Source organism: Schistocerca gregaria, chromosome 6 (genome assembly GCF_023897955.1).
Source record: "Schistocerca gregaria isolate iqSchGreg1 chromosome 6, iqSchGreg1.2, whole genome shotgun sequence".
NCBI lineage: Eukaryota > Metazoa > Arthropoda > Insecta > Orthoptera > Acrididae > Schistocerca > Schistocerca gregaria.
The window spans coordinates 262,509,679-262,532,163 of record NC_064925.1 but is presented as its reverse complement, the minus strand read 5'-3'; the positions used below and the strand labels follow the sequence as shown (position 1 = coordinate 262,532,163).

The 22,485-nt window shown below is 42.3% G+C and overlaps 1 protein-coding gene across 3 annotated transcripts in view; it reads left to right on the top strand.

The window, feature by feature from the left end:
• The window catches only part of LOC126279011 (protein FAM110B), a 1,155,794-nt gene that overhangs the window by 267,938 nt on the left and 865,371 nt on the right, over nt 1-22,485 (top strand). The window contains exon 3 of one of the 3 annotated variants that reach the window (XM_049979392.1): nt 18,419-18,460. The exons of the other annotated variants lie outside the window; for them this stretch is intronic. The gene's annotated coding sequence lies outside the window, so the exon portion shown is untranslated. The remainder of the gene's footprint in view (nt 1-18,418; nt 18,461-22,485) is intronic. 3 annotated transcript variants of the gene reach the window in all.

The following is a 22,485-nucleotide window of genomic DNA, read 5'->3' as shown; positions in this document are numbered from 1 at the left end:
GGTCCCGAGTTCGAATATCGGTCGGGCACACAGTTTTAATCTGCCAGGAAGTTTCATATCAGCGCACAATCCGCTGCAGAGTGAAAATCTCATTCTGTAACTGGTAAAGTACGTACCATTCTATAGTCAACATATAAATTTCCAATAAGGTGCAGATCTTTCTTTGTCGAATACGTAGAGTCATGCACAGGAGTCAGTGCAGCAATGTATATACCATGCGTGTTTAATTTAACTTTTGAATATGTGTTGTAGCATTAATTTGTGTAATCCTATTGCTCGTACTTGTGCCGGTATTACATTTGTTACTCTTTAATTAAATATACTGTGCCGCATTTCTCGTAATATTACAGAGCCTCTACTATTTATTTAACCATTACATACACTGTATGTACTATGAAATGAATGACCACGGGAAAGCACTTCGACATTGCGCAGCCAGTACATATGATTTGCGGCATTATGAAGTTTGTTTTAACAGCCCAAAGCTGAATGATTTCACTCAAAAATTCGTAATCATAGCTTCAGGTAAGTATTTTAGAAAAAAGTTCTGTAGTCCGAACTTTTATTAGTTCGGACTGAGGCTCGACGCAATTAGTCTGAATTTATTGGCCCTAAGCAGCGTATAGCGGCCTGCGGAGTGAAGCATACATTGTATGTAGTATGAATGAATACTTAGACGTAGATCTTGCATACTTCAGCACGCTGAAGAATCTAAACGTAAATACTACAGCTTTCTACATCTACATCTACGTGATTACTCTGCTATTCACAAAGAAGTGCCTGGCAGAAGGTTCAATGAACCACCTTCAAGCTGTCTCTCTACCTTTCCATTCTCGAACGGCGCGCGGGAAGAACGAGCACTTAAATTTTTCTGAGCGAGCCCTGATTTAATTTGGTTTATTCAGGCAAATTCAATATTGAATGTGAAGTCAGGCAACGAGATTTCACATCACCAAAATCGTTCTCAGCAATCTTTGAGGAGAGTTTCACATTGTTAAACTTGGGAAACGAAAGAAATATGGCTCTAAATCGAAAATTTCCTCACAACATTAATTTTACGAGTATTTTCATCCATTTTTCTTTAGTTGCTACTTCAATTACGGATTAAAATATAGATAATAAGAAATTTCGTGTTTTGCAACTGAATGTTTTATTTGTGTCTACCAAACATGTTTCGCCTGTTCATGCTAGGCATCAGTAGTATTCATTTTTATATCATTTTCGTGTATCCATATGATCTGTGTGTCCTGGATTCACATGGACATGTTTCCAATTGTTAGGTCACATTTAAGACTTCCACTGCACATAACATATACTATAGCACACTCATTTTACTAAGGTTTGAAGCTCCTCATTTCTTTCTTCCGTGTTTGCGATTTAAAAACTGGGTGGTTTCGAAATCAGCCTTATGCAAACGCAATTAATTTATTTTTATATTTACCCAGACACGTTTCGACACGAATGTGTCATCTTCCGTGCGTCAAATTTTTATTTCTTAAAATTACATCGCTAACTGCACTGTATTATTATACATAGATTTTATTGCTCGTTGTCGTCCATTTTTGACAGCTTGTCATCTGCAAAATTTTGCGTCCTGTTTCGTGTCCCTGGTTGGTGACTCAATCAGCTGTTGTTTAGTGCATTGCTTTCACTCATTTTATCACAAACTTCCGCTCACTACTTCACCTCACATGCACTTACACAAAATGTGGCGAAATGTGATCTGCACAGACACTTCTGACAAGTGCACATGGTCTAGCGCACAGATAACCGAATTGCTCTGACATTTAGTGCAATGGTTACGGTATTTATTTTTAGCCAGGTGATAGAGTAAAAAACAGTTTTGAGCAGTGTATTGACAGTTCTTTCTTTTTACGAGTGACAGCATTATCTCTCTTCATTGAAGACCTTTTTTTTTTAATCCAGTGTGATTCATTTAGTTCACCGTTTCCAAAGGAGTAACAGGCGAAATAGCAGACTAGCAGAAAGCATTTAGTTATCTCGATTCCTCACAAACGCATGTCCGTGTGAAACGATTTATTATATATTTATAAAAAATGACATCCATTTCTACTAATAATACCCAATTTTTACACAAATTAAGCGCTTACTAGTATGTTTTATGATTTTTCGCTTAATCCTTTACAGAGACCGAATCATATCAAATAAGAAGCATAATACATTAGAAAACGTTGATTATAGAGAAAATATTTGCAGTGAATTAGATATTACCTTTCTGTTCTAAAATCCTCGTCATTAATTGAGTTTTAGATCTAAGGACCAACGTATTTTTACGAAATAGATGTGAATAATAATTATAATTCAGTGTGCAATATTTAGACACAGACTCAGATGAAGACCATTTTTATCATGTTGACAGCGATATCACTTCTTTGCTTCATTCTACAGATTCGCTGACTTAATCTCGAAAATAGTGTTCGTATATTTTGTTTGTATATATTTTTTAAATCTTTACCTTTAAACGAAATATTACTTCGTTTCACATATCTTTCTATGCAACAAAACGCGGCACAACACTTCACCATTGTAATTAACAAACCTTAACTAAAATACTACAATTGAGATATGTTTAACATTATTCCAGAAGTCGCCTGCGAATAGATACCTCCCCACCCTATTAGTGAGGTGATCGATATGGTGGTTTCAGTATAATGTCTTCATGTGCGGTCTATATCATCTGTGGTCTATGAGTAAGTAGAATTGTGCTACAATTCGGTACTTTTGGTACAACACATAAATGACGTAGTAAATGGTGGGATTACTGGTGGTTTTCATAGCATTGGTAGCATTGGTAAGGGAAGAAACGTAAATTAATGTGTGAGAGAGGAACTGGGAGCCGACGACTTCTCTTTGTTTTTTGTTTGTTTGTTTTGCATATAATTAGAACTGCACATCGTTCAGTGTTAGTCCATTGTGTGTTTCATATCCTTACAAAATATAAATAGCATTTTGTAAGTAAAAAAAAAAAATAGCTGCTCTCGTAAGTTTTATGCTTTCAGGTTATCATGACAATTACTTTGGATGCAAGTAAACACATGCACAAACCCAAAAAATCTGTATAATTATTTTTGTTATTTTGTACTCAATAGAACGCTCATCATCATGATCAAAGGCAAGTGTTTCCTGATTTAACTGATAAGTGCGTAAATTGTTTAGCAATAACAGAAATGTGCTTTATATAAGCTCGACGAAGTGTTGTAGACATGTTTGTATACTTATGATTCCCATATTTTTAAATTTTGCCTATTTTTTATTTATTTATTTATATTTTGGAGGAAATTTCGTTTCCTACTGCTGTATGATAAATCTTAGTATTTTTTTAAATTTTTATTAAACATCCCTCTGTTTCACGTTACAGTTCAACAATTTCCGAATAAAATAGTTCAAATGGCTCTAAGCACTATGGGACTTAACAGCTGAGTGATCAGTCCCCTAGACTTAGAACTACTGAAACCTAACTAACCTAAGTACAACACACACACCCATGCCCGAGGCAGAACCTGGGACCGCAGCAGCAGCGCGGTTCCGGACTGAAGCGCCTGGAACCACTCGGTCACAGCGGCCGGCAATTTCCAAACAGAACCTGAACAAAATTGTTCCATAGGTGACGCGGCCAGAGTGCAGTTACTGTCTGAATGATCGCCTTGGTTTCTAGATTGTTCACCGTTTCCTGTTTTTAGGGGAATCTAGTAAGACACTGATCGTAAACTCAAAGTGATCGAAATGAGGTAACGCCCGATAGGTATGCAATACACCTGACATACAGGTAAGGCGTCCAAAGCTACTAGGAAAACTACTGTACCCTGCCTTTACTTACGATAGTTTACAGTACCCTACGGTAGGTTTACAACTTAGTTCTAAGCCTTAGACTCTTCTACTCTCCTTCCGACGCGCCAGAACCTGCTTGGATCAGACTGTACTGTGAGTTCACAAAGTCTTTTTTTTCCGCTGACGGCCTTCAGAAGCTGTTAAGTGAAGACGTCTCCAGCTGCGGCACAGTTGCCTAATGGAGCCAACGGGTCCGCAGGGAGCAAAAAAAAAATCGCTTATGTAACCGTTACACGGTCCGCCCGGGCAATGGTCACAGCGTGTTGTGCTTACAGCTGCACACACAGGGTCACGGCAACCAGTATCGCCAAGCCATTAGGGTTCAATTATATTTACAAAATATCTGTGGTTCCGATATCAACATTTTACGAGTAATATCGGTACTGAACTCAATTAAATATCGTAACGTTGGTGTAAAAGATAAAACATAGTAAAGAAGTACTTGTTACTGCCGTCAATAATATTTTCGTCACTGAAGTGAATTTTTTTTCCCGAAGATGTTCAGCACAATGGCAAGTTGTTAAAATTGCCAGTTTAGGAAAGGGGTAGTGGGGGGGGAGCTTTTCTTTACCTAAAAAAGGGATGAAAACTACGTTGTCACACCATTCTATACACGGGGTGCACTGAAATGCAGTTAATCTCACTATCAGTGAAGTTCTGACACAAAGGTAGTTGGGTAAAAAGCAGAACGAATTGTTCCGTAAAAACCACGTTTAATTTACTAGATTTGATGCTATAATTTGAACTCGCCCTGTATTTTCTCTCTATAAAATTCGCCGGGTGTTATTTAGTTGAAATTCAGAATAACATATCGCTGTCAGTTCAGAAAAATACGTATATATTTTAGAAAATATTATGCTTACAGTTTGCACGTTTACTACAAACTGAACACGTCAGCATATCGCCCGTGTCAACGTTACTCTATCTTAAATTCTAGAAAACGGACCATTTTGAAATGGTCTACCATGTTCCAAGACAATCAAAATGATCAAGGATTGCTTGCAGATGCTGTAACGACTGTCAATGAAGACAGACAACACGTCGACGTATAACAGGAAAACAGAGAAAACAAATCAGTTGACGGAGTGAACATTATAAAATAGCACAAGAATAGAACAGTTTTCTTAGCGAAACTGAAATGGGCCTACCAACACAGTTCAGTTACTATCTGAATGATCGCCGCCTTGATCTGAAACAACACTCATTAAGAGAATGGAATCACATTATCACCATTACCTATCCGAAGATAGAAAATGTTACGCTTAAGTATTTAAGCTGTATAGCCATGTCGCAAGATTTTGAGAGACTGTTTTCGAAAGTAGGATATGGTCTACAATGCAGTAGAATTAAGAGGAAACTTCAAATATGTTATTTTTACAGTCGAATTATCATTCATGCGATGCCTGTTTTCGACGGAAATCGTCATAGTGTTGCGAACAAAGTAGTTTTTAAAGCGAAATTTCTGTCGAGCGGTCCCAAGTTATTCTAGTGCGATATTAGTTGTGTCGATATGTATTTAAAGCAACATTAAAACGTTAGTATCGCTCTTCATGTCGGTAGCAATCAGCGCAGGCCAGAGCGCTGCCCAGTCAATGCTGAAGGGCTGTTTATTCTAAGCGCTTAGTGTGGCCAAAAGCTTTGGCTCCATGTCCGAAACTTAATCAGGGTGGTTGATGGACTTTGGCTGTTCAATTATAAAACGTCAAATCAGAAACACCTTCAGCGGTTTATATTTCAAATTTTATTTTGCTTAGGTGACCAGTTTCGGCGATTCACAACGCAATCTTCAGGCCCGCTGACCGAGTCGGAAGAATTCAAGCTCATGTGCAATGGAAATAGGGGCCAGCATTCAGTAACTGGTATCCGAAGATTAGTTTTGTACAGTAACTGATATCCGTAGAATACTTTTACAACAAATCGAGCTCTTAGTAACAGCCTGCAGTTGATAAGCGAAAAGATCGCGGTGTTGTAAAAGTAATCTGTGGATACCATGTACTGAATGCTGCCCCCAATTCATTTGCGCATGAGCCTGTATTCTTTCGACTCGTCGGTCAGTGGGCCTGAAGATGCCGTATTGAAACGGGCCGCATAAGAAAAATAAAATTTTAAATATAGACGTCTGAAGATGATTTTGATTTAATATTTTAAAACACTTTTTAGTTTATATTAATCAAAAATACTATCATAGTAAACCCATTAGATTAAAGTTATATACATCGTGTAGTTTTTTTAATCTCATGAGTTTACTATGATAGTATCTTAGAAGTTAGATTAAGAAAAGGCAAACCTACGTTTACAGCATTTGTAGACTTAGAGAAAGCTTTTGACAGTGTTGACTGGAATACTCTCTTTCAAATTCTGAAGGTGGCAGGGGTAAAATACAGGGAGCGAAAGGCTATTTATAATTTGTACAGAAACCAGATGGCAGCTATAAGTGTATTTGTATGGAGTGTAGCCATGTATGGAAGTGAAACATGGACGATAAATAGTTTGGACAAGAAGAGAATTGAAGCTTACGAAATGAGTGCTACAGAAGAATGCTGAAGATTAGATGGGTAGATCGCATAACTAATGAGGAGGTATTTAATAGAATTGGGGAGAAGAGGAGTTTGTGGCACAACTTGACAAGAAGAAGGGACAGATTGGTAGGACATGTTCTAAGGCATAAAGGGATCACAAATTTTGCATTGGAGGGCATCGTGGAGGGTAAAAATCGTAGAGGGAGACTAAGAGATGAATACACCAAGCAGATTCAGAAGAATGTAAGTCGCAGTAAGTACTGGGAGATGAAGAAGCTTGCACAGGATAGAGTAGCATGGAGGGCTGCATCAAACCAGTCTCAGGACTGAAGACCACAACAAACAACATCGTGTAGGCGCCTGTGATAAGGTGCAACTTTTGTATCGGTAGAAGATTTATCTACAAGCATAAGGAACATGGCAAAACTATTTCCTCAAGTCGTATAACCGCTGATGACACGAGTCTGTTGTATGAAAAGGATACTTCTATTGTGAACTGCGGCTATAAACCTGATTTTATTGGGAACGTCTCTGAAACGTGAAGCTGGGGACATAGGGTGTTCGTATTCTAAAGAACCGTGAGTGCAAGGCGAGGCTGTTGACTCATACTGCGAGTGCTGTGTAGTACAGCCATTAAACTTGCACGACTACGGGGACTTTTAACGAGAACCGCATGTGGAGGACGTGGGCGCGGGTCGTGTTTGCGCCTCTCGAACGAAAACAAAACAGCGACGGCGCAATGGAACAAGGTGCGGTTGGGAGTGCTGGTCTGCCCTACGGACTCACTGAGCTCGTTAAAAAGTTTAGGGGTAGAGGGCCGAAAATGGTGCGGACTTGGAGAACAGCGTCAACCCTCACGCACTTGCAGCATTTCACGTGCGAGCCGTACTGGCAGGGTCGCCATTTCGGCCGCCGTCACGCACCAGTGAGCTGCCCGGAGCAGCGGCGAGCGGCCAGCTGACGGCGAATGCGATTCTTAACGAGCTGTTCCCAGCCGCGCGGTACGATGGGAGTACGGCGATAAGGCGTGGAAAGCGCGCACGAGACGGCCGTGGTAATTCGTCCTGCAGTCTAATAGGCGCAGCAAATGACGCGAGGAGAAAGTAGGGGCCGCAGTGCACGGAACGTGGCTGCGTCGAACAACTTCTTGTCAAGAACATACCGCGTAGACAGTAACAGGTGATACAGTGAATATCTGGCCGCAACGTCGTTCCATATGAAATGGAACGAGCATGTGAGGATTGTGGTAGGGAAGGCGAATCGTCGACTTCGGCTTGTTGGGAAATTTTGGGGAGCTGTGGTTCATCTGTAAAGGATAACGCATGTACTACGGCAGTGCGACCTAGTCTTGAGTACTTGCAGTGTATACCACGTCGGGTTAGGGGAGACGGAAGGCAATTTTCATCCTTATTCTGCCAGTGGGGCTGCAACCTGTCTCCACTGTTGTTCATATTATTTATGGATCATATGTTGAAAACATGGCTGGGTGAGATGCAGTCTCGCATATGCGGATGACTTAGTTGTGACGGCAGATTCGATTGAAAGTTTGCAAAGTAATATTTCAGAGCTAGATCAGAAATGTAAGGACTATGGTATGAAGATTATCATCTCCAAAACGAAAGTAATGTCAGTGGAAAGAGATATAAACAGATTGAGTGCCAAAAAGGAGGAACAAAGAACAGGTGGACGGTTTCGAGTACTTAGGATGCATATTCTCACAGGATGGCAACATAGTGAAAGAACTGGAACCGAGGTGTAGCAAAGCTAATGCAGTGAGCTCTCAGCTACGATATACTCTCTTCTGCAAGAAGGAAGTCATTACCAAGACTAAGTTATCTGTGTACCGTTCAATCTTTCGACCAACTCTGTTGTATGGGAGCGAAAGCTGGGTGGATTCAGGTTACCTTATCAATAAAGTTGAGGTTACGGATATGAAAGTAGCTAGGATGATTGCAGGTACTAGTAGATGGGAACAATGGCAGGAGGGAGTCCACAATGAGGAAATCAAAGAAAATCTGGGAATGAACACTATGGATGTAGCAGTCAGAGCGAACAGGCTTAGATGGTGGAGTCATGTTACACGCATGGGAGAAGCAAGGTTGCCCAAGAGACTCATGGCTTCAGCAGTAGAGGGTAGGAAGAGGAGTTGGGGAAGACCAAGCAGAAGGTACCTGGATTCGGTTAAGAATGATTTTGAAGTAACAGGCTTAACATCAAAAGAGGCACCAATGTTAGCACTGAATAGGGGATCATGGAGCAATTTTATAAGGGGACTATGCTCCAGACTGAACGCTGAAAGGGATAATCAGTCTTAAATGATGATAATGATGATGGTGATGATGATGATGATGATGATGATGATTCTGCCAATGCTATTTTACCCTTTGAATAGGTACACTTTTCAAAAGAACTATTAGTGATAAAACAATGGAATTTTAACTGCATATCTATAACATACATGCCTCAATTTACAAATAAAATGAACATAATACCTTTTATGGTTTTGAAGAAAAATTTTTTATTCTTTAACTAGTAAAATTTAACTTCTTTTTGTACATTAATCATTATAAAACAGTTTCTGATTGTTTGGTGGTTCTCAATTTACTTGTAATAACTTGTTACCATGTGCAGTACAAATTGACCAAATTTCATGTTTGTAACCCCAATAGTTTATTACCTGAAAGTAAAAAATGTACTTCTGAGAAAAATCCATTTAAAGTTTAATATTGCAACTCTAGTATCGATATTGATGAAAATTACTTACCACTAATATTTTCCTACACCATACTGAGCATCATCTCATCTTCTTTTCTTCTCTTGGTCCCTCTTCTTTTCTGTCTGGCTTCTTTCGTGCATTTTAAATTAGCAATATCTGCTTTGCGGATTCTCTCTTTATCTATTTTCACCAAGGATTTTGCATGATTTGCACTAGATTTAATGCCCAATAATTCCAAAAATCCAGTTCTCTAATTACACCATCATTGAAGCATAAAATAGCATCATAAATACAAAAATTTGAGGGCGTAAGCTGAACAAATAGTTTTCGGTAACCAGTTCCACTTGACAGAATTCACAAAATCATTGAAATTTTGGGTTTTCCCATGAAGACATTTCTTCAACAGGGTATCTTTACAAAGGTCTCTAAATGTTTAATTTCATTCATTACTGATGCAGGTAAAGAATGTTTGTGGTCATATCTGGTACTTCTCCTGTACTTGCACCATGTGTCAGGATCATTCAGGCAAAGACCGTACACTGGATTTTCCTTTGTGGAAAGCTTATGGAAAAAGAGAGCCTATACTGCTTTATTCATATTTTCTAAATTCGCTACATTTCCTCTTATGGCCAAGCCATAATAATTCTGTAATCTATCTGTTTCAATATTTGTCAGGCGACCTTTACCACCTATCTTCTTACCATCTTCCAATACTATTTTTGAATTTTCTTTCAATAATCTTCTCATTCTCTTCTGAACATGCCCAATGCACTCTAATTTAAAAATTGTGACATTGGGACCATAGGGTTGTTCTGCACAGAGCGTCAGGAAAACCATCGTACCTCACGAAAAAATTGCCGTATTTGTATAAAACAAAAACTGTTTCACGCAGGAAAGACCAGGTATCTTAAATATGCTAAAATCTAAAAATCGAATTTTTGAAGCCCACTTGCCTTCCCCCTCCCCTTAAAGGAAGACATCGAAGCAATTCAGAGGCGGGCTGTTAGATTCGTTACCGATAGGTTCGAACAACACGCAAGTTTTGTGGAGATGCGTCGGGAACTATGATGGGAATCACTGGAGGGAAGGTGACGTTAGAGAATTGGCATTTGAAGCTGACCACAGAACGGTCTAACTGCTGCCAACGTACATTTCGCGTGAGGACCACAAAGTTAAGAGAAATTAGGGCTTGTCCAGAGGCAAACATATCGTCGTTTTTCCCTCGCTCTGTATGCCTTCCGCGCGTGTGTATGTTTGTATGTAGATGTGAAATGAGAACCTTGGTGATCTACTTTGGCGCCGGACAATGAGTACGTTGATAGCCACAATTTTAACTCAAATACTGTTACTGAATTAGACAATTTGTCATCACATACTGGATGCCCCAGGAGAAAAGTTCGATATACAGGTATATGACAGGAAGGCTCATTTGAAGCAAAAAACTTCACATGCACGTGTGCCCTATTGCAAATGGTTGCCAAGTTAGAGAATATGTAATGTACGTTTCTTTGTGGAGTAGTTGTACAGGCGTACATGTCTTACCCTCATCGCTGGTTAGGGTGTGGCAGCACAATTAACTGACTGCCAAAGCTTAATGCCATTATGTTTTATTTCTTTCTTTTGCTACAGACTTTATTCAGTATTGTGCGCAGGGTCGGCAGGGTTAAGTATGGATGTGGCATGGTTAATTTTAAGGGATGGCCGGATGCCTGTCCTGCCGCCACCCCAAACCCCCTGGGACGGAATTAGTGTACCCCAACTGCCTGCATCTAGTGTAAATCGTGAAATAGTGTGAATGTGGTTCAAATGTCTGCGAGTCGTGTAACAGAGGCGGGACGTGGGGACCAGCCCGGTATTCACCTAGGAGGATGTGGAAAACCGCCTAAAAACTACATCCAGGCTGCACGGCTCACCAGCCGTCGTCGTTAATCCGCCAGGCGGATTCGATCCGGGACCAGCGCGCCTACCCGATTCCAGGATGCCGCACAAAGGTGCCTACAACTTCCCTCTATCTATCTATCTATCTATCTATCTATCTATCGCTTGAGCCTTGTCCCGCAGTGACGCAGGGTCACCCATTGTTAATCGGATTTGGCATGTTAATGTGTAAGGGTTGGCTAGATGCCCTTCCTGCCGCCACCCCATACCCGCCTGGACGGAATTAGTGTACCCCAACTGTCTGTGTCGAGTGTAATCCATATAATAGTGCGAAAGTGTGCAGATGTCTGCGAGCCGTGTAACTCAGGCGGAGCAAGGGTACCAGCCTGGTGTTCACCTAGTGGGTTGTGGAAAACCGCCTAAAAACCACATCCAGGCTGGCCGGCACATCGACCTTCATCGGGCTATCTTGGTGGGTCAGCTTAACGCCATTATATTTCTGTTTATGGGGTTGACCTAAGCTGATACCTGGCAGTCATCAGCTGGACTGACACGTTTCATCAGTTAGTGTCATAAAGTTCTTCAATTCATTTGGTTTAAATGAAGCCAGTGGATGCATGTTCTGTTAATAGTAAGCAATATTCAGTGATTGCGGAGATTAGAATGTCAGTTAACATCTTACTTTTCTCTATCTACACTGTCCACTCTCGTTACCACCACCTAGGTTCGACATCAATGTGCAATAACCGATAACAGATGGCAGATGGAAGCATTAGCAGTGGAGGGTTTATGAAGCATGTAGGAAGGAGGGGGGGGGGGGGAGGGGGCGACGCGGAAAACATTCCAGTCCTCGACGTAATGGAAAAACTGAATGATTTATCTGTGCATGGCATAATGACGCTATTCAAAATCGTCTCCTAGGCAACTTTGATGCACCCTTGGCTTATAGATGACAGGACTGAACGACGGCTGCGGAAAAGTGCACGGGCGAAAAGATGTGCAACTGCTGGGGAGCTGACCAGTCAGATGAACCAAGGGATTACCAACAGTGTCTCCTCAATGACCGTTCAGCGAACATTGTTGCGTATCGCCCTCCACAGCAGGTGCATGGTTGATACACTCATGCATCGGCGACGAAGGCTGGAATTTGCACACCGGTACCGCAGCTGGACGTCCACTGACGGGCGACAGTTAGCCTTTTCAGATAAATCATGTTTTACCCTCCACCAGACAGATGGCCGTTGGCGTGTGCGGCGTGAAACGTCAGAAAGCAAACACACTGCAACAGTCGTCGGAAGGGTCCAGGCAGGAGGAGGGAGCGTTCGCGGGAATGTTCTCGTTGTATTCCCCGAGTCATCTGGTCATTCTGTAAGGCACAATGGATCAGCAGAAGTATACGTCTATTCGTGGGGACCACCGCTATATGCTTTGTTTTCCTCAGCACGGCCGCATCATTCAGCTCGCAGCGTACGTGCGTAGTTCGAAGAGCACCAGGATGAGTTTATCGTACATTCCTGGCCACAAAACTCTCCGAGTTTCAGTCCAACTGCGAAGCTGTGGCATCGCCTCGATCGGGCTGTTCGCGCCACGGATCCCCTGCCGAGAAATCTGGCGTGGCTTGTCACGCCACTGGAGTCGGCTTGGTTCCACATCCCTGTCATTACTTCCAGAAACTTACTGACTCTCTTTCTGCACGTGTTATAGCGACTCGCGCAGCACAAGGACTTTCCACAACAGACTTGCGACATCATATAAGAATAAAACTTAAAATTCATTTATAGTTTACAATAAAACTATAAAGTAGCTGATCTGATTCCTGTGTCTACGTAATTTGCCTTTATCAGTATCCGCCGAGGACCGACAAATTAACACGAAAAATAGAGTTTTCCAACGTCCGTTTTCACCCTTTAGATGGCCGTGCGGTTCTACGCGCTACAGTTGCAGGTTCGAATCCTGCCTCGGACATGGATGTGTGTGATGTCCTTAGGTTAGTTAGGTTTAATTAGTTCCAAGTTCTAGGCGACTGATGACCTCAGAAGTTAAGTCGCAAAGTGCTCAGAGCCATCACCTTTTAGAACTGGGTATTCGAATGCCCAAATAGTGACATGTTCCTCGATTACAACATGATTTTTGAGCTGAGTTTCAAAAAATTACAGTCAGTAGGAGGTTTTCTGCAGTATTCACCACTAACCGCTTTCCGAGAAAAGCCGCGAACGGTGGTCGGAATAAGTTTTCTTTGTTTGTCTATTTAATTTAATATTTCGATTCTATGTATGTTGAAACTAAGGGAGTCAAAATTATTCAGTCCTTGTTTGATTTCTACGTTTATTACAGGAAATAATAGGAATAAAAAACGAAAATCGATAATTTCGGTAATCAGTTATTCTGAGCGATTTTTAGATTTGGGTTAACCTGAAAAAAGTGATATAACTGAAAACTGCTTGCTTCAGCGATAACCACCCTCTCTAATTCAGTGGCGAGTCAGAAATCGATCAGAACAATATTGTTCGTTGTTACTATTGAAGCACTTTCACAAGAAGTCTCTTTGTTCGACCTCGAAACTAAAGAGGTAACAGTGATAAAAATCACGCAGAAGTTGAAATTAACAGCGAAGTTTAATAACGAGTGGTGTAAGATTTACTAACGGCTTAACAAAGGCAATGATGATAATACTCACTGTCCTGTGTGCCTCTCATATTCTAGCGTATCTTACGGAGTTGAAAATGACGTTAAAAACACGCAAGGGATGGAGCACATATATGGCGTTCATTTTAACTGAAGACATTGAACTATCTGGAAAGCTACACATGGGATTAAAAAAAAAGTTATAATTCCAATTTTGTTTGTCCCGGAGGGGGTCGTCCAATGATACCACACTCGACCCCCACCCCAGCCTGTTTTTAGTGGCGGAGGCAACTTCGAAATCTTCATTGGGAACCCCCGTTTTTTATTGCAGACTACAATTCTACGGCAAAATCTACATACGTTTCGACTGAATCATTTACTTCGTTTTGCCACAGATGGCACTATAATCCAAGGACTAGAAATGGGGCCGGCCGCGGTGGCCGTGCGGTTCTGGCGCTGCAGTCCGGAACCGCGGGACTGCTACGGTCGCAGGTTCGAATCCGGCCTCGGGCATGGATGTGTGTGATGTCCTTAGGTTAGTTAGGTTTAAGTAGTTCTAAGTTCTAGGGGACTTATGACCTAAGATGTTGAGTCTCATAGTGCTCAGAGCCATTTGAACCATTTGAACTAGAAATGGATACACAATCATAATTTACGACATGCTATCCAATGGATCTTGAATATCCAATGGGACGTGGGACCCCAGCTACATGCTGCGAAAGTAGGACAGGTCAGTATCCCATAACTTCTAATTGGAAACCCCATTCGCAATGTTTCAGTTCTACGAGCTGTCGAAAAGGGGACTTCTCGACGCGCCACCGTTGTCTTATATCGAACTACGGCGTGTCATAAGAGTCAGTACACTGCGACTGGAGCTTACGTCTCGTGAAGAAGTAGAACAGACAGCCGCTCGAAACGTTACAAAATGGTTCAAATGGCTCTGAGCACTATGGGACTCAACATCTGAGGTCATCAGTCCCCTAGACTTAGAACTACGTAAACCAAAATAACCTACGAACATCACACACATCTGTACCCGAGGCAGGATTCAAATCTGCGACCGTAGCGGTCGCGAGGTTTCGGACTGAAGCGCCTAGAACCGCCCTGCCACAGCGGCCGGCGAAACATTACAATACTTGCACAGTATTTATTGCTTGCACACCTGCCTATCATTTGGGCAACAGACGCGTAAGTGGACGATGAGTGTTGCAATCAGAGGAGAAAAAATTGAAATGATCCTGATTTACAGAGAAGGTAGGAGAAATGCTGAGGATGCTGTTGCCTTGTATGCGGAGCGTTTTTCATAGAAAGCTGGTTCTCCTTCGTTCTTTTACAGTGTTGTGAACGTCTTTATTTCTGAACATAGCGTAGAGACCGACAAAAGGAAACGAAGCAAACGTGTTACAGGAGAAGGTAGTGATACAGATATGCTAGCGGCGGTGCATCGCAACCCGCGGATAAGCGCCTGGCAGTTACACCGCTACTCCATTATATCCGCAGGCAGTACTGTGACATTACTGCATCGTCATACATATCATCCACACCACGTTCCACTGCACCAAGAACGTCATGGCGCCGATATCCATAAATGGGCAGTGTTTTGTAAATGACCACGTCAGAAAATGCAAACGACCCAAACGTTCTTTGTCGAGGCACCATTCTACGATGAGCCTACATTTACAACCATCGTAGCGTTAACGGGCATAACAAGGATCACTGGAGTTCAGAAGATCTGCAATCGTTACTGAAAGTTGACCATCAACGTCCTTGATGGATTAACGTATGGAGTGGCATGATGGGGGAACAAACTCATTGGTCCGTATTTTATCGACGGCGCGTTGAATGGGCGCAAATGTCGAATGTTTCTGGGACGGGACTACCGGTACTAGTGCAGGATGCTGCCCTGGCAGCTCGACAGTGTACGTGGTTTCAGCGAGACGGTTGCCCAGCGCCTTACGGAACTGAAGCACGGGAGTTATTAGACCGTGTTTACACTGGTCGGTTGGTAGGCAGTGATGGCTCTATTAATTGGCCCGCTAGGTCGCCGGATGTCTTTCTGTGGGATATTTAAAAGATAAGGTGTACCAGCAAGTTCCGACAGGCCGCGAGGACATGGTCGACCAGATCGGAAACGCCTGTGCTGATATGCCGCAGATATGGTTCTGTCCTGTGTACGATCATTTGCAAAGCAGATCGCTAACAGGGGGACCTCCCCATCGCACCCCGCTCAGATTTAGTAATAAGTTGGCACAGTGGATAGGCCTTGAAAAACTGAACACAGATCAATCGAGATAACAGGAAGAAGTTGTGTGGAACTATGAAAAAAATAAGCAAAATATACAAACTGAGTAGTCCATGTGCAAGGTAGGCAACATCAAGGAGAGTGTAAGCTCAGGAGCGCCGTGGTCCCGTGGTTAGCGTGAGCGGCTGCGGAATGAGAGGTCTTGGTTCAAATCATGCGTCGAGTGAATAGTTTAATTGTTTATTTTCAGACAATCATCACCACACGTACTGTGTATCAGCAAATGTAGCAAAATATTCATTGACCTTGTTATTGAAGTCGCGAGTTATATTTGCTGCTGGATTCACATTGCCACGGGATACATCTCACATATTTAATGCACTCTCGTCCAAAGTAGCGAACTGCCAGCCAGTGAGCCTCGTTAGCAGGAACACTCTCTCTTCCGTGCGCTGTAGTCGGCTGACGTCGTGTGTTTCGATGTTTGTTTAGGTGTAGCGTCCCCATACTACGGCGCAGTTACCTCGCACCGGACGGGCAGATAATAATTGTCTGAAAATAAAAAATTAAACTTTTCTCTTCGGGGAAGACTTGAACCAAGGTACTCACATCCCGCAGTTGCTCACGCTAACCACACGGCCACGGCGCTCTGGAGCAATACTATCCTTGATGTTACCTATCTTGAGCATGGACTACTCAGTTTGTATATTTCGCTTATTTTTATCATAGTTCCACACAACTTCTTCCTGTTTTCTCGATTGATCTGTGTTCAGTTTTTCAAGGCCTATCCACTGTGCCAACTTATAACTAAATCTGAGGAGGGTGCGATGGGGAGGTTCCCTTGTAAGTATATTGACGTTGGCAGTTCTGTGTTTGAAGACACTCTAATAGGAGAAGTAGAGCAGCGTTCGCCTCGAGCCACGGCCACAGCGGCTCGTCGAGTAGTTCCCTATTCTATATGTCGGAGGAATACAACAATGCGAATGGCGTTTCCAAGTACGGGCCTGTCCTACCCTTGCCGCATGGAGGTGGAGTCGCATATGCCATTGGGTAGCATTTCGTAAATTACGATTGTGTACTCATTTCTATTCCTCGGATTACAGCGTCATCTGTGGCGAAACGAAGAAAATGCTTCAGACAAAACGCATGTAGATTTTACCGTAGAATCGTAGTCTGCAATAAAAAACAGGGGTTCCCACTGAAGGTTTCAAAGTTGTCCCTCTCCACCCAAGCACGTGGTGGGATGGGGCCGAGACGAACAAATCTGGATTATAAATTTTTTGATCCGATGTGTACTTATAAGATATTTCAATGTCTTCAGTTAAAATGAACATTCTTTAGAATCTCCGTCAAACAGTCTGTCTCGAAAATGCAAATGACAGTAAGTTTTCCTTAGCGTTGAAAATAATAATCCTTGAATTGTAGAATACAGAAATTGCAATTCTAAACATACATGTGTTAACTGTAGCTTTAGAGATGTCTGTTTCAAAATATTCGGACTTCGTTCAGCTTAGAAGTATCAAGTTCTTGCAAAATCCCGACTTTGTGTAGTAAAGAGCTGGCAACCCTGGCTGTACCTCAGTACTTTTATGCCTTTCTTTGTACTGAATTTTTGTGGTCAGGCGCGGAGAACCTCGTGCAGCTACAAGGCTGCTTCTCCACTGGGTTCGATTTCATGAGTCACCCGCTGTGCCGAACTACAGTAAGTCCTCGTGTCCCCCGCCTCTCCGCCTTTTCTGTGTGGTCTTCTTCGGCGAGGAGTAAAATTTATCGATTTCAGACACTATTGGTATTTATTCGTCCGAGCATGACATAATCGTGCACGCCTTTTGGTCTTCATCAGGCCTACAAATTTTGGCTGTTGTAGATATCGTCCAGTTCATAATTACACCGGATCGTCCATTCACGAGTGATCTTATCTTGTGCCTGACAAAAGATCTTCCTTAAGACTTTACGCTCGAAAACAAGATGATCATGAAGTCATTCCCGCTAACAGTCCACGTTTCGCAGCTACGATGAGGTCATCTCTACGCTGTAAGTTTAGCATTCGACTATCTTCAGTGAAAAGTGCGACGAAATATCACCTATTGATACCACTACCAAAGGCATTTAACAGCTTATAATGACAGTTGCAATTTGGTTCTTGTGATCTGTTAGCGATGACACAAGTAAAAGAGATAGCTATTAACACTTGAACCGTTTTAAGTTTCTGTCCTTCATAGTTACAATACTACCTTATTAGTCAAGCGCCGGCCGGGGTGGCCGAGCGGTTCTAGGCGCTACAGTCTGTAACCGCGCGACCGCTACGTTCGCAGGTTCGAATCCTGCCTCGGGCATGGATGTGTGTGATGTCCTTAGGTTGGTTAGATTTAAGTAGTTCTAAGTTCTAGGGGACTGATGACCTCAGAAGTTAAGTCCCATAGTGCTCAGATTTATTATTAATCAAGCCTAAAAAATAAGGCTTTTCATTTATGTTTGTTATGCACCCTGTCTTTGAAGTGTTCTGTAGAGTAATTAAGTGCACAACAAATTATTAACTCTTTCTGTTTCGTATTTAATTCTTTAATTAGTGTTCTTATTCCTCTGTTTCAGGTGAGCACGCTACATTGTAGACTTATGACATACGAGGTTTGCGTAAGTACTGCCACAAGTAAATAACTCTTCGCGAAAATTACATTAAATCTCTTATCATCTGGTACGGATATCTTTTTGAAGAAAGAGGTTTTCAAATTAATTGTAAAATTCCGTTGCCATTGACGTGTGTAGCTTTCGCATTGTGAATGTCATCAGGATTGAGTAATGATAGCATCTGTTTGTAAAGAAAAAAAGAAAAGACCTCAGTACGAATTTACAGGTGACTGTTCTCAAGGATTCTTTCAAAATTGTTGTGTGAAAAAAAAAAAATGGCTGTTGACTTGACGGTATCCCATAGGACAAGGGCTACTTGAAAACAGAATGTGCAGAAACCACACAAAAACAAATACGTAGGAAGAACTGTAACTTACGTGCTTTGATTGCCAAAGCTTAAAAATCATAAATTGATAAAAGCAGTAAATGTTAGTGCAGAGAAAACAATCGTCACTTTTACAAAAGGGAAGTCTGTGATACTTTTTAAACTCCTGCTTGGATTTCACAATGTACAGCGGGTTTTTGCTAGGCCTGGTGAAAGAATGTTTGTGATTTCCAGAGTACTTTCAAAGGACAAATATTTTGTCATGTATTTTTACTTTTGGAGGTTAGAACGTACGCTATGCTGCCTACAATGCGCTTACAGTGCGTTGTTATCCGAAGTATTCGTAATTTCTCGTTCCTCTCAGTATTCCTCTGTGGCAGCCCATAGTATAATAGCAGAATTCGCAAATGGACACATTTAGTAATTTGTCAAGAATGGCTATGGGACTTAACTGACGTCATCAGTCCCCTAGAACTTAGAACTACTTAAACCTGACTAACCTAAGGACATCACACACATCCATGCCTGATTCAGGATTCGAACCTGCGACCGTAGCGGTCGCGCGGATCCAGACTGTAGCTTCTAGAACCGCTCGGCCACTCGGCCGACAATTTGTCAAGGTTCAATGTGTTGAAACAAGGTTTCAGGCAGGTGAAGCATGTACAAGTAGAAATATTTTGCTGTTAACATATTTTCCGTGGAATATCCTCTACACTCTGTCAGTCCAAAAAGTTTCGAGACTGGATTAGTAGAAAATACAGAAAAGTTAACATGGTGGTTTTTAAACCGCGCAGCACGTTGGCGTGAATTTCGATTACGTCGCTTTTTGTGTCAATTTGTGCACTTTTCCGTTTCGTGGTGGGTTCGTATTGCTAATACCAAAACTTGTCACCTGTGATGAGCCGGAAAACAAGTCCGCGTTTTGCAGTCACGAGTTACTGTTTTTGTTCAGGTATCAAGGTGTGCGGGATGAACTTTGCACATACTTTTCTCTTCTTCATAACTTTCTGGAGAGAGTATTGAACACGTGGTTTAGAGATGTTGCTCCAATGCGATTTTCGACACGACCACCTTAACACGCTATTGCCACAAGGCCGCTTTTTACCTCTGCGTGCTCACAACTGACTGGTCGAATACACGTCCATTATTTACAGTAGTTAGTTCAAGCTGGTGCCGTAGTTCCTGCATTGGAGTTGCTTATAGGCCAGGAATAAAATCAGTCTCGGAACTGTTTGGACCCGCGCGGGATTAGCCGAGCGATCCGAGGCGCTGCGGTCATGGACTGTGCGGCTGGTCCCGGCGGAGGTTCGAGTCCTTCCTCGGGCACGGGTGTGTGTGTTTGTCCTTAGGATAATTTAGGTTAAGTAGTGTGTAAGCGTAGGGACTGATGACCTTAGCAGTTAAGTCCCATAAGATTTCACACACATTTGAACATTTTTTTGAACTTTTTGGGCGGACTGTCTGTGTTGGCAGAGGCATCGTTTGTAGAAAGTAGTTAACAGGCCGGTCGTTCTGCGTGGTAGAAACGGTATGCATCATCTGTCCGTGGCTGCCGTTGAGCTGTTGCCGATTACTTTAGTCTTTTCCCTAGCAAGTGCTCTCTCCCGCACTTTACGCAGTAATTTCGATCTCCGTTTACGTGTTGCTGTTGTATCAGAAGCTTTTTTAATCAGCTTATCTCAATAAAAAGCATCCAGAAACAGGAATTTGGCAATTTTTAATTTTGTATAATATTTATTTTCTAGCCATTAGCCCCCTACTCCCACAGTTTCCCCATCTAATGTGCCACATGTTAGGCTGGTGGGTAAGTTCGTAGCGTTTTTCCGTAAATTTAATAAACACAACAGATACAGCTACTTTAGTAGTCAAAAATATATTCTCCTTCGCTATTTACAACAATCTGCCAACGCTGAATTAACTTTTCTTTAATTCGACCGTAGAGGTCACCAGTATCTGAGGCGAATAACCCCTCTTGTTCGGAGAGCGTTTTCTTTCAAAAAGGAAGTTGCTAGCAGGTTATTCGATACACAGCGGTAAAGATGTAAAAATGAGGGCGCAAGATCGTTTAACTAACGTTGGTACGGAATGTTTTCGCAAGCCAACTTCTGTGTAGTGTCTTTTGTCGTCTAGTAGACTGCGGCCGGGCGTTATCGTCTAGTAGCTTCGCTTCATGCAGTCTTCCTGGCTGTTGTTCTTTGTTGTCGACAAATAGATGCCAGCAGTGGTGGTTTCTTGGGGAAGCATTTCGTAGAACACCACACCGCCGCTGTTCCACCAGATGCATAAAATTATCTTTTATAGATGCGCGCAGGTCTTTTTAAGGGGAGCTGCTGTTTTGTTTGGGGCCAACCATTCTTTTCTTTTCCTTACGTTCAGATAAAAACTGTAGTATCATTGCCACAGATAATACTACAACGCCGCGGCAACACAAGGTTGGCAGCCCGTCGTCTGCCGAGCACAGCGCACTCTAGCGGGTTGTGCAGCTCGACGGAACTGGAGTGTGCCTTGTTCACTTCTTAGCTAGATTTCAACCTAGGCAGACGCACTTTCATAATCGGCCCTCCGTCAGTTCTGTATGCATTGATTCTCTGAGGAGGACCCATCAGGCTTAGTCCCTGAGAATATGTTGTATTAGTTCATGGTATTCCATGTTTCGAGATTGTTAGTTCATAGTCGCAGCTGCACTGCTACAAACTACTGAAGATAAATAATTTTCATTGTACTATGTGTTTCTTGAATAATAATGTGTTTTGGTTGGCAGGAGAGCCAACACCATGTTACTAGAGGAGGCCGAAATGCACGCGTTTTAGCTAACGCAGGCTGGCGTAGGGTCTGGAACAGGACAAGGAAATTAGAATTTAGAAAAACGGACGTAGCTGGTGGAATACTTAACTTTAATCCATTAATGGTGAACATCGCTCTTGACGGTGCATGATTCACAATGTCAATAGTAACTGAACATGGCGCCTTGCTAGGTCGTAGCAAATGACGTAGCTGAAGCCTATGCTAAACTATCGTCTCGGCAAATGAGAGCGTATTTTGTCAGTGAACCATTGCTAGCAAAGTCGGTTGTACAACTGGGGCGAGTGCTAGGAAGTCTCTCTAGATCTGCCGTGTGATTGTGGCGACACGCGGGTCCGACGTATACTACCGGACCGCGGCCGATTTAAAGGCTACCACCTAGCAAGTGTGGTGTCTGGCGGTGACACCAGATAATCCTTTTCTCTAACAGTGTGCCGTACCGCATATTATTGCAACCTCGACTCCTTCAGCTCCTATCAACTCGACCTCTTACTTATTTGCATTTAGTAAAGAGCTGAAAACACCCGTTTTGTGCCTCTAAACAGTGAGACACAATAAAAACACGATTTCTCGTCACAATACGAGATAGTTATGATCGATATTGTTTACGAGCGAATTGATGATGAGCAAGCAGAGATGGATATATGGCAGTACGTTAATTTTTGTGGTAATGGCGTAGAGTATGTGGACCCATACACCTGATTTCTGAACATTTCCCATTGCATGCAAATGTCGCACGATGGTTGCAGGATCACAGTGCATCACATCTGCCAGAGTACACTGACATGGATCCCTATGGATTAATGCGCTTAAGCGATCTTCATCAAACGCTGAGGATATTCCTGAATGTGAAGAGAGAAAAAAAAAGGTTCAACTGGCTCTAAGCACTTTGGAACTGAACAGC